This window comes from Zonotrichia leucophrys, chromosome 1A, assembly GCF_028769735.1.
Source record: "Zonotrichia leucophrys gambelii isolate GWCS_2022_RI chromosome 1A, RI_Zleu_2.0, whole genome shotgun sequence".
Lineage (NCBI taxonomy): Eukaryota > Metazoa > Chordata > Aves > Passeriformes > Passerellidae > Zonotrichia > Zonotrichia leucophrys.
The window spans coordinates 66,457,464-66,470,621 of record NC_088170.1 but is presented as its reverse complement, the minus strand read 5'-3'; the positions used below and the strand labels follow the sequence as shown (position 1 = coordinate 66,470,621).

Genomic DNA, 13,158 nt, shown 5'->3' with positions numbered 1-13,158 from the left:
GAAAAAAGAGGTGGAAATGCCTCCATGACCACCACTTGGAGACATGTCTGATGTCTCCAAAGCCCTAGAGAGAAACTGAGGCAAATTCAGGCTTAGGTAACACTTCAGAATATCCAGAATCCAGAGAGAGAGATGTTGATTCAGTGTAGTTACTCTGGGTTTACAGTGATGTAGCTGAGTAGAGAATTTGGCCACTTATTGTTACATAAAGGCTGCAGGGTGTAATTATTTGCATCATGAAGTGTGTTTATTGCTGTTCTAAAAAACATTCATATTATTTTAGACACCACTAAAGAACATTTGTGTTTAATCTTGTTTAAGTGTGTATTTATCCCCCATGAAAATGTAATTCATGGCAGACTGAGCTCATCAGTAAGGAAAACAGTCTTCACTGCACAATAGAACTGGGACTGAGTGTGGTGTTGGGTCTTAGTGCTGGCCAGGGCTCACATTATATTACAGTTTTATTGTTTGGGAGAGAGGTTAAATTTAAAGAAGCTTGGCTAAGTCTGTGTAGATTGTTCTGTTTCTGGCATGAGCCTCATCTTGACCTAAAAATAATATTCATTAGCAACATCTCTGAGAAGCAGGTTGGGTGAAAATAATTTTGGCTTGCTGATGTGGTTTTTTTTAAACTGAGCAATCTCTCCCCCCTGTCCTGGAGCTGGGACTTAGCACTTCAGTGTTTCCATGTTACACCTGTCTAAATGCCACCCATTTATAGAAGCAGAAATGTTGCATTTCATGCATGCTCTGTGATATCTCTGCAGTTTAGCTGATAAATGTCTGAGCAGCCTTGTCCTCCCAAGACACACACAACAGATCTTGACCCACACTGACAAGAGCTCCCAGGGCAACTCAATGACTGCACTGTGGTGCAGAGGGGCTGGAAATTAACCCCCTTTTTCTTTGCTGCTCTGCAGCACACGGGCACCAGAATGTTCCTGTTGTACACTTTGTTGTGCCATGTACACACAAAACTTGGATTCAGCCTTAAGGGCCACATTTCTCTCCTTCCCTATCCAACACAGTCTTATCCAGCCTGTCTGACTTGCTGTTCCCTTTTAAGTTGATCTTGAGGCTCCCTGAGTACCTGGGAGGTTTTTTTATCTGATGTCCAGGTCTGCAGAGGCCCATGGTGGACAGGTGCTTCCACTGGGCTGGGCAGATCTATCTTTGGGGAAACTGGAGCTTCCCATTGCTCTGGGTGGTACTGGAGAGCAGATACCAAGGATTTTTCCAAAGAGGTTAATGATTTTGGCTAGCACATTGAACTTGTGTTATTTTCAAAAAATTTGGGGTATTTAGCCTTTCAAATAGTGTCTTCAGAATGCCATTTGCCTTTGAAAGTCTTATAGATGGCACTTGTTTCTAATATTAGCTTGAAAAATCTCTAATAGGTCCACTGACCTATTTATATTGCACAACCAGCCTAAAATCAAGCCTTGGTAAAATGTTCTTCAGTTTAACCTTCCTTATCTGGTTCCACATTCTCCACCCTATTACATGTAACCTGAATAATATCTTCAATGATTCTTCTCTGCTCCATGGAAAATGAATTTAGTTTGATAAAGTTTTTCATAGTGGCTCAAAGTGTTTCCACTAAAACTCAAAATATGTTGACAGAAAACATTTAAATCTGCCTTTCAATGTGTGGATGTTTGGAGGCCTTAAGGGTATTTTTTTGGTCTAGTTTTCCTTTAATAGAACACTTCAGCTTGTTGTGTTTCATAAGTGTAAATTATTTTGTCTGATTTCAAAGCATGCACTAAGCCCAGGAAGAAATGTTTGCATCTCTCCAGATAATGCATTAAATTAATATTTTTTAGTTGAGAAAAAAGCCCACATTTGTGGCAGTGCAAAGGTAGATGCTTAAATTTAATCCTTTTCTGAATGTTGTTAAAGGCAAAATACTTCACAGAATGGAGATGGGCATAAGTGTCTTCTTCCAGTATGTCTTGAACCATGTCAGCCACATAAATCATATCCATGTTTTTATCCAGATATATCTCCCCTGAAAACCCCCCCAAATCAATCTTTGTTCTGTCCTTTCTAAACATGTGTTTTAAGAGCACCAAAATATGGTTGTTTCAGCTAAAATTCACCTGGAAGCTTAATTTTACATCAATAAGATTTAGCAAACATCAGTGCACAACACTAGTAGAGAGGAGACAGTACTCAGGCCAACTTCAGTGCACTGGCAACACAGAAAAATAGGCCAGGAAATGAGGAGCCAGTGGGACATCTGATATTTGAGGATTTCCAAACAAATTAAACTCCAATGATCTTTCTCCCATCCATTCTGACTAAACAGCTTTGACCGCAAGAGAGTCTGAGGACACTTGTTCGCCTCCATGTGCTAAATACTTTCTCTTAAGCTTGAAAGAGTATTCATTCAGAAAGAACAGAGACAATACAATCCCCCAAACTATTAATTTTTTTATAATTGTAAATTTATAATTTCAATTTTGCATACCCATGGAAGTGTCTCCCTACAGCATTGTTAGAAATGATTTTTTAAAAGCCTTTGCTTAAAAAAACATGAAAGATTAAGCTTTCATTTTAGTAAAAATCCCCTCAGGCAATAAATAGGTTCTTTTGTCTCTTGGCCCTGGAAAAAAAATTAAAATGGTTTAAATTGCCTATGGTTAAAGTAACTGTTTCTTGCAATTATCAGATGGTAGTGAATAAAAATTAAAATGAAATCATGAAAGACTAAAAACCAGGTAAAGGCATATTATGTCTTTCATGAGTTTCTCATGGGTCTTTTGAAGACTCATTTAATCATCTTTCTTGTCTTTTATTTTGATATGATAATTGTTTCCTTTATTTACTTTAATCACCTCTATTTAGTTAATTAATTCTTCACTTTATTTTCATTTCACTTGCTTGGGATACTTTTTCTGTTTTAAAGACAGGAACCAGTACTATTTCATAGTGTTTTAAAGGCAGGTACCTGTAGTATTTCATAACACAAGGATTTGGCCTGGGGTAGCTTTTACCTGACTCCAGGTTTGCCTCATCCAGTTTGTCTCAGTTCCCTTTGGGCGGGAACCTGGAAGTTTCCATTTCTTGTTCACTGGGAAGGGATTTTGGAGGCACTGCCTCAGCTGTAGGTATCCACACTGTAAACATCCCAATTTGGACAGGATGAATCCCAGCTGAGTGTCAGGAACCTTGTTCTCTCCTCCAGAGACTGTCCTTGACACATCCTGTAAATGGATCATGGAGCAGAGAACTCAAAGGGAGGATGCAGGGATCATTCAGGGGGTGATGGGAATGCCTGGAGGTGCATGTGAAGGAGGGACATATGAACTCAGAATCAAAGTATCTGCCTCTAACACTGCCTGACATTTTATTTCCCTAATTTTGCCAAGGGTAACAATGTGTGTTCTGAGTGTCCTGGGTGGTACAGGGCTCATACAGCACTGTGAAACCTGGACCACTCAGAACAGATTGGTGAAAGCCTTGTCCACTCAAGGTCTGAGTATCTCCAAGGATAGAGATTCCACAGCCTCTGTGAGATCATTTCAGTTTTGTTTCTTCAAATTCACACATAAATGTTTGTTTCAGTAAACAGTAGGAAAGCCCTACTATGTGTAAATGAAGAGACAAAACATCTAATTATATATCCAAATTTATCTGCATGAACATACACAATATAATTTCTGAGCTGTGGGGGGATAGAATTGCTAAACCAGAAGCTAATTCAGTTTCAGACCTAGAAGCCTTCTTTTTCCATGACATTTTCATGATTATTTGATTCTCTAAACTATTATTTATTCACACAGCTGAACTAGCTATTCATGCTTCAGTAAAAAACTCTTTAGGTTTATCTGCTGTATAAACCTAAGAGGAAATATTTGGGGGAGAAAATACTGATAGGGTAGAAAGTGAGAAAATGATACTTTTTTCCTTTAATGATCTCTTAAAATCCAGCACAGCTTTTGTCATATTATGTCAGTATTCAGCCATTAACTCTTACACTGAAAAAAAAAATTCTCCTCAGCACAAAGGTCTAAAAATACTCATTTTCAGACAGATACTGACATTGAAGAATAATAGTCCCCAAAAAAGGAAGACTGTGAAGTATAGAATAAACTGAAAAAGAAAAAAAAATTATACTGCCTTTCCTGTAAGAACTAATTCATTCTCTCCCTCTGGTCAAAGCAGAGAATTATAACTTATAGTTATCATACGTGGCTCATTATTTTCTCTACCCCCTAATCTAGTATGAAGATTGTCTTTGTTAGTTGAAGGTGTTCATGTTGTGAGCACAATTGTTGAAATGGTAGAGATTTTATAGAATATACAAGATGCTTCTGCTGAGAAGCGGTGAAGAATGTTCAAATAACCATTCTTAGAAGATTTGCTTTTTGTTCACTTCAGTACAAAACATTTTTCTCCGATCAGTGGTGCAAGGCTGCCACCATGACATTTTGTTAGAGGCCAGTGCACCCACTGAGATAGTTGTGATTTGCTTCCAGGATGATTCAAAAATAACCCTACCAGTAGGTGTGTAGGAAGGTCTGACAGTTTGCTAAAGACTGAATTGAAGTAGATGTTTCATGTTGGAAAAGATCGGTTTAAAATGCAGAATGGCACTTGTCATGCTGTAGTACAAATTGATTATTTTTCTGCCATTTCATGTGGAATTAATGCATGTTACATTATTGTAAAATCATTTAAAATAAGCTTTATTAGTTTTGAAGAACATAGAAAACATCCCTAGTATAATTTTCATCATTTTCAGGATAAAGATACCGTTGATAAATGTAAGGCATAGCTTAAATAAAGGTTTTAAAATACAGTGTATGTACAGTGCACTCACTTAACCCAAGCATATGGTTTTAAATTTTGTATTTAAGTCTACCTTAGTGCTTGGAGGACAGAGCATTTCAATGCCTTAATTCTGATCTCAGCACCAATATTTTAAAAGAATGTGCTTTCAAGGAAGCTATGGAAGAAAACCTTGCCTTAGCATGCCCACATCCCAGTGCCTGTTACTGGACTGCATAGTTCAAGGAAATTTGTGGCAGGACAAGTATATTTCTGAGCTGTTGTGTGTCAGCTGGTCTTACATACTTGGTGTTAGATTTCTGAGTCTGTGGTTAGGCTCCTCAATCAGTGAATTGATTTTGACTGCTCTTAGTGCCCACAGATTATGCTGCTTCTTGGAGATATATTGGTACTAAACCCATCTGATTATTAGGCCACCCTTAAGGAGGCATGCAAGCACAAGCTGGAGCCAAAAATAGGAAACTGGGCATGTATTTTTGACCTATATTTGTATTGTTAATAATGTTTCAATATATCTTAAATGACTAAAGAAGAAAAGAGTGGGATTTGTGGCTAAGAACCTCCCAGAATCCCAGTACAGTAAAAGGGGAGGTGATGGATTCATGTAGAGCCTCCCTGGATCAGCACTGTCTCTCCCTGCTGTCCTCACTGGAAAAAACAAGCCAGTGATGACCTGAGGGATGCTGATGGCAGCAGACAGGACATCAGCTCACTGGGATGACCTGTGCATATTTGTCCCTTAAAATGTAACAGGTCTCTGGACATTCTCCTCTCAGAAGGGTTTCTGAGCAGGTGCAGCCTGAAGGGTCCCAGGGATGTTCAGGCACTGAATGGGCTCAGGGTGGGCAGAAATGCTTTGTGAGGCTGCCTGACAAATGTAGGGGTCATTTTGGCAAAGCTCCTTATCAGTTTTAGAATCAACATTATCAATTTATGAATTTTTGGCACAGAAATCTCCAGCTGTTTCCTCAGAATTCCATTAATACCAAAGGACAGAAACATGTGCATATTTTCAGTCAAGCAATGTGCTAGTTAAATTTTTTAGGTTTGTTTTTTTCTTTCAGGAAGCAGCATACAGTACTAAACCATGGATTAGTAGGATCTAATTCAACAGGAGACATGTTTGTTTTTTAAACATCATTACATTATCATCTTCCTAAGGTATTAAATCCATTGCCTTAGCACATTTCAGGATTTACTTTGCTTGCAGTATACAAATAACACGTATAATACATTCTATTTTGTAAGTGTCTCTCTACCCCACTCTTAATCTCTATTTCAAGCTACAAGAATCCCAGTTTGTAAAGAAAAGCTTTTTTTTCTTTCTGTTGGAAGCACTCTTTGAAGTTCATTCAGGGTGGCTTTCTACTAAAGAAAGATGATAATATCAGCTTGCCTACACAGGTAGATATGTGAGCTTATATGTAATATATCTTACAAGAAGTTACAAGCCCAGAAAATGCTGCAGTTCATAATACCCAGGAAATAATGTAAATCTTAGAAAAACTCATGCATTTGAAGGAGCTTTCATCTACTGCCAACACTGATTCTTCAATCCTACTGGATTGTGCTTTTGTCCATGGGTACTTCTGGTCTGTTTACCCAAGACAGAAAAATTATAATTAATAGTAAAAAGTAATACTTTTTAAATCTTAATTTTATTCCATTTTTTATTATTACTAATGTTTTAATTGTTTTAACATTCTCTCAGAAGAACTAGTTGCTTCGATATGGGACTACTGAATTACTATATGCAATGGCCAAACAAAAATATCTCCAACAGCTGCATGAGTTTAAAACCAAGTAAAGTAAACCCTCAACTGTCTTTGCTGTTTGCAGCACAAAAATGTGTAATATGAATGAAAAGAACCAGTGTCACAGTGAACTCAGTATGACTTTACAAATGGTCTGCAAAGGACCTGGCTGAGTAATTTTACATGAGGCAAGATAATCCTCAAGTGCTGCAGCTCCCAGGGGTGAGCAAGTGCATTTTGTGGATGTGCTATTGCAATAAAGCTGTGCTTGCACACCCCACTTAGAAACCCATCTGCCATGGAAATAATTGCAGGCACCTTCTGGATTCATAACTCCGTTTAACAACAAAAATTTTCAATATATGGTTTAGCTCATCTCTATTCTAAAATGCCATGGATAGGACTCCTAAGTGTCTGAAGGAAAAAGTATTTTAGAAACATCTTGTTGCAATAGAAAGACAAACACCTCCCAAGGACTGTTTACATTATCTTAAGACAGATATGTGAGAGAGGTGAAAAAGAAGATGAATCAGGCCACCCTCTCCCATATACTAGAATTTGAATTGGCATATATGTATGTGGTAAGCACTTGTAGAACAAAAACGTTGCTTACCTTGAATGACAGCCTTGGACTTTGCTGACACTCTTCTTTCTTTTTTTCTTTTTCCTTTTTTTTCTTTTTTTTTTTTTCATGGAGAGATGTCACTGCATGTTGTTTGTCCCTGCTTAGTGCTGAAAGTGTGTCAAAGATGTTGCAGGCACACCAGGGGCCATGTGAAGGAACCTGTGCTCCAGGCAGGAGATCCTGGCCTCCAGTAGAGCCTTCTTGATTTTAGATCAGGAGTTCTTTGGAAAGTGATTTATAAGTGGCTGTATTCTGATGCAGCTCCACATGGAGGTCATTTCAGCATCAGGGCATGCATCTCAGAACAATAGCCTGCTCCAAATTGTGTGAGATAGCTGTAATAAACATGAGAGCACAGCTGGAAGTTCCCTGTAGAAATGGCTTTGATGTGAACTCAGTGGTGCTTCAACGAGCACAGCCACAGCCCTTGGCCCCACTGATCCCTAAGTGCTCAGCAATTCTTCTTTGTTTTCCTCGTATTGTGGTGATTCAGTTTGGTTTGATTTCATTTAGAGTTACAGCTGGAAATATATGATGGTCAGCTATGAAGCTGAACTCAAGCCAGTTCACTGTGCATTGTTATTCTGTTTCCAAGCCACTCTAAAGCACTTCCCACCCAAAACCAAAGGTGATTTACCATTGTGGTGTGCTGGGGAGAATGCACAACATGTTGCAGGCACAGGATTGAGGTACAGCTTGTAGTTTATGCTAGAGGTGGATTTTTTAGTTTATGCTAGAGGTCTTCACTGGGAAATGCATTTCAACAAAACAGAAGCATCAGCGTGGAATTGGCCAAGAATATTGACTTGCTTTTTACTCTCTCTTTCTTTGTCTTCAAAATCTCATAGGAAAATGTGCCCTTAAACACCAAGATTCACAATACCAGCCTAGATTCACAAAGACATGCCCAATCAATAAACCCTTGCTTGTTAATATACCTTCTGCCAGATAGACAGGTTTGGAGGAAAATTATGGAACAGAAGATAAACTACAAAAATAACCAACTAATAAGTTTGTCTGCTGTACCTGTGGTATCTCTGCATGCTCTTTTCTCCTCCTTCTTTGCTGTGGAAGGTGCATGGTGTAGACACTGTAATTTCATGACAATCATAAATGTCAAGTTAGGTGTTAACATCAACAAGTGATTAAAATGAGTGTCCCTGATTTTCACTTCTCTCAAGCTTTCTTAGCTCTCAAAAACCCGTGCAGTGCTGAATAGTATGGATTTGTGAGCCTAAAGTTATTCTCCCACTGTTGAAGGCCTTGGCTTCTGAATTTGCAAAAAAATTTTAATGAATTGGTTCACCTCTTTATGTTTTTTGTGGTTTTTTTTTTAATTCTTGTAAAAGTCAGTGTTCACAAATGACTTTAAAAAATATAAACCTGTTTTCAGAAAGCCAGAACCAGAAGGATCACCATGGGGAAAGGCTCCTTCCTCTCCTCTCCTCTCCTCTCCTCTCCTCTCCTCTCCTCTCCTCTCCTCTCCTCTCCTCTCCTCTCCTCTCCTCTCCTCTCCTCTCCTCTCCTCTCCTCCTCCTCTCCTCTCCTCTCCTCTCCTCTCCTCTCCTCTCCTCTCCTCTCCTCTCCTCTCCCTCTCTGTCATGCTTTCTCTCATTTGCACATGCATGCACACAGATGCAAAAAAGAGACCAGATGTTGAGTGCATGGTGTTCTCCCTTCCTCCTTTGCTCACTGCTGCTTCTGTTTCCCTGTTCCTTGGGAAGAAATGGACAGTATTTCATGGACACAGTTCACCTGTGAGTAATGAAGAAGCAGAGGGGCACTGACTTACTGAAGAAAGGCTGTGATATTGGTATATGTCTTTCTATATTGTCATTCTTGTTTCCCCTGACTCTTTCTTGCTCTCTTGCTTTTCTGGTGCTCTTTCCCTGGAGTGCATCTGTCACTTTAATTTTATCCTATCCAAGCACAAGCAGAGCACTTAAACTTCCTAGAATCTTCCTTTTTGACAGCACTTCCGAGACACCAGAAAATGTGCAAGTTTTTACTTCTTTCTCCATACCAATGGCAATGTGTTTGTCAGAGGACCTTATGGAAAATACACCTCTCCAGACCAGGAAAATCTACCTCACCTTTGCCAAAATCTGCCCTGAGAAACAGAACCAGGGCCTGCTGGTACTGTTAGCAGCAGGGAGGCCACCAGTCTGTGCAAGGGTGGATACTCAGATTGGCTGGAGATCACAGTAAAGGGCAGACAATTTAATGCCACTCACACATGCTAGTTAGATCAGAATACTGATGAGCCCTAGTGAAAGGCCAACTGCATCTTCTTTTAGCAAAAATATTAAAATGCCCCCATTTCTCCCCCCTCCCCCTCCAGATTCTCCACAAGAATAAATTAGAACTTGGAGGTGTGGTTATTATCACAGAATAATTAGACCCCATGGGATTAGAGACACTCAACGTTTGCTAATGCCCCTGGGTTGTGATTATCTAATAATGATGATGCCTCTGTCATTGCTTAATTATTCTTCCCCTTTAAAATGTACCTTCTGCAGTCAGAGCCCGTAGGATGAGCTCATTTCAGCCTGAAACTCCACTGCAAATTCCTGAGAGCAATGTCACACGGGCACCATGATTGACTTGCCCACTTCTCCCCCACACTGTGTTTATAATCCTCATTTCATAAACTCCAGCATTACTATATTTGAATCCTTCCCCTTTTCCATAAGACATTTCATTTGGGTGTTCAGGAGAAAACTCTGTGGCCTCCATCTCTTCAAAACAAACAGTTGGGTTAGTGCTACATGAAGATAACACATCTTAATTGATTGACCTTATATATTTAAGATCAGATCTGTGCAGAATCCCTTCTAACTCCAGGTCAGTGGTCCAGACTCCCATCTACATAAGAGCCTCCTACAGCTGGGAGCTATTCTCTGTTTAAGAGAGTGCCACCACAAAACTAAGATAATATAAACCAAAGTCAGAAGCTTTGCACAGACTTTGTCCAACACAACAAAACTTTGCCCAGTATCTTCCATTTTTCAGTCAGGCCAGCAGGTGTTCCTCATGTTTAGATACAGTTTTCAAGACACAGTTCCAAACATCATTGGTTATTGCAACTAAAGATTAGAAAGAAAAGAGAGAATGCAGCCTTAATCTGATTATCCTTAAATCCAGTGTTGTCTCTTACCTTTATTATCCCTCTTGGACTAAGCAAGGGACAAAGGCATATTTTGTTTACCCAAGAGATTTTGTGTAGTAAACAGAGATTTTAAATTCATCTGGCTAAAATTAGAGATTTCTACTTTGGGTTTAATATTTCTTTTTCTTTTGTCCTTATAATTCCCTTATAAACTCTAACATTTTTTTTTATGTTACTGACTGAGGAGCTGTTAGAAATATATTTTTTTTTTTAATGGCCTTTACTCTCTTTGTTTGATTTCTTTATATCCTTTCTTTACATTCTTCTACTGTGATTTTATTTTCTGTTGCACATTGCTGAATCTAAGAGGAATCCAAAACCTCAAGGAAAGATCCAAGGTCACAACTTCTTTTGCTGGATTGTTGTAGGTTGGGCCCTAGAAACCTCACCCACACAGTGTAGTTGTGGCAGCCTAGAACCAAAACCACAGATGAGAGTTAAGTGGCTTTTTCAGTGTCAACCTCTGCTTCTGTAAACAGACCCAAGAACAGAAACTGGTTCTACTGTTCAGTTTTCAACACATCTTCATTCTTCAGCCTTCTTTCATTCTGCCTTAGTGTGAGCTGACTTTCTCTGCTTTTCTCCTACGCTGCTCTAATTCCCATAGAATAATTGAGGTTGGAAGACCAGCTGGGTCTGTGACCCAACTCCCTGCTCCTCTGAGATCAGGTTGATCCAAATAAATCTCAAAAACCTCCAAGGACATGGATGGAGCAATCTGGGTAATCTGTTCCAGTGCTTGTACAAATGTTTATATTGGAACCTCCCTTGTTTCAATGTACTTCTCATCTTCCCTGCATGTGCTGTTGCTCTATCTAGTGGATGAACTCCTTTTAGGCACTGGGAGGCTGCTTTAGGTTCACCTGGAGCTGTATCTTCTCCAGCCTGAACAAGCCCAGCTGGTTACAGGATGAGTGATGGAGCCCCTGGCCAACTTGCTGACCTTCCACTGAGTTCCCTCCACCTGATCAATGTTCTCCTTGCAATGAGGACCCCAAATCTGCATGTAATATTCAGGTGTGATCCAACAAGCACAAAAGAGGAAACCTGGATTTCCTGTCTCTTCTTCCACAGTCCAGGGGCCTGTTTGGTTTCTTTGCTGCCAGGGCATGCTGCTGGTTTGTGGTCACCTCCCACCAAGACCCCCGCAGGTCCTTTTCAGCAAAGCTTCTCCCCAGCCCCATCCGTCCCCTGCTGTGTCAGTGAAGGGGATTATTCCTCCCCAGGTGCAGGACTTTGCATCTATCCTTGTTACATTTCATAAGGTTCATGTTGGCCAGTTCTGCCCATCTGAATTCCTCTACATGTCAGCCATTTAGTCAGCACCAGTGTCTGATTCATTTTATCTAGACTTTGGAGTCAGTGAGCTTAGGAATGCAGCAGAAAATCAGAAATACACCCAAATTGAGTATAAGAAAGAGGATTCTGGACTTAGACAACTGCCAATACAGATCTGCCGGGAGTGTCTCCCAAAAGAGAACATTTTCTCTGCAGCTTCTCATGCTTAGCCACAGAGATGCTGAACCTAAAATTTGTGGGCAGTATTGATCCCTGGTGTACTACTACATCATCTTAACTTCAGCAAAAGAAGTACTTTGAACACGGAGTTATTTAAACTCTCCATTAAGTAAAACAGTAAGAGCAAAGTTGTGGTTCATAAGTGAGTGGTGATAGGCAAGTGGCTGAAGTCAGACTAAACGTTGAGCTTCCTGTTGTGCCATGCATTTGTAGTGACAGACAATTGTGCAGTGTAACCAAGGGCTGCCTAAAGGAAAGCTGTCAGCAGGCTGACACAGTTACTTACCACGCTGGATCTCTGTGTGGAAAGTCCCAGCACAGTTATGCCAGTCTTGGAGCTGCCCTGGAGCCCTGCAGCACCGGAATCTGGTTCTGCTCCAGAAACATTATAGCTGCTCTTCACATGGATGGGGTTGGCAGGGTGTAGGGCAGCTCTGCATGCCCAGAAAGAGCTGAAGCTGCTCCTGCTTTTCTTTGCCCATTCTCTCCACTAGTCCTGCCCTAAAACCAAAATAATGTTTCCAATAAGAATCTTCACTTAAATTGTTTATAATGCCTCATGTGCTTAGTGTCTTACTCCAAGACTCCCAGTTTGTGGATCATTTCCAGACAGGATGCTCATGTTGGAAAAGGAGGAAGGGAAAAGGACAAGGTGGAGAGGAATGGAGAAGTGCACAGTTTATGCTGCCCATAAATAGTGCCAAGTTAGCACCTATAGCAGGGAGTTTGCAAGAGATCCAGGGTTTTTTGTGGTATAGAAGTCATTTTGTGGTTTTTTTGTTGAGAAGTCATTGGAATTTTTTTTTCACTTAGACATTTACCAAAAAAAAAAAATTAAGGAAAGAATGAGCCTCACTACACACTGCAAACCATTTTTCTGCTAAAACATAGTGGCACATGTGTGGTTGGAATAGGTCCTTTCCTTCAGTGCCACAGTCAGAGGTGGGTTATTGAGTTCTTTGTCTTCAGCAGCCTTCCTGCACCCTGACCTTCACTTGGGAAAAGGATTCCTGAAGATGCTCAGAGAGATGGAGCACTTCTCCTATGGGGAAAGGCTGAGGGAGTTGGGGTTGTTCAGCCTGGAGAAAGCCCCAGGGAGACTTTATTGCAGACTTTCAGTACTTAAAGTGAGCCTGCAAGAAAGATCAGGACAAACCTTTCAGCAGAGTCTGTAGAAATAGGACAAGGGGCAATGCTTTTAAACTAAAAGAGGGTAGATTTAGACTAGATACAAGGAAAATTTTTTATGATGAGGGTGGTGAGACACTGGCACAAGTTGCCAAGAGAGGTGG

At 40.2% G+C, this 13,158-nt stretch overlaps 1 protein-coding gene across 13 annotated transcripts in view; it reads left to right on the top strand.

The window, feature by feature from the left end:
- Nucleotides 1-13,158, top strand: part of CELF2 (CUGBP Elav-like family member 2) — a 550,308-nt gene that overhangs the window by 508,649 nt on the left and 28,501 nt on the right. The window lies entirely within an intron of this gene.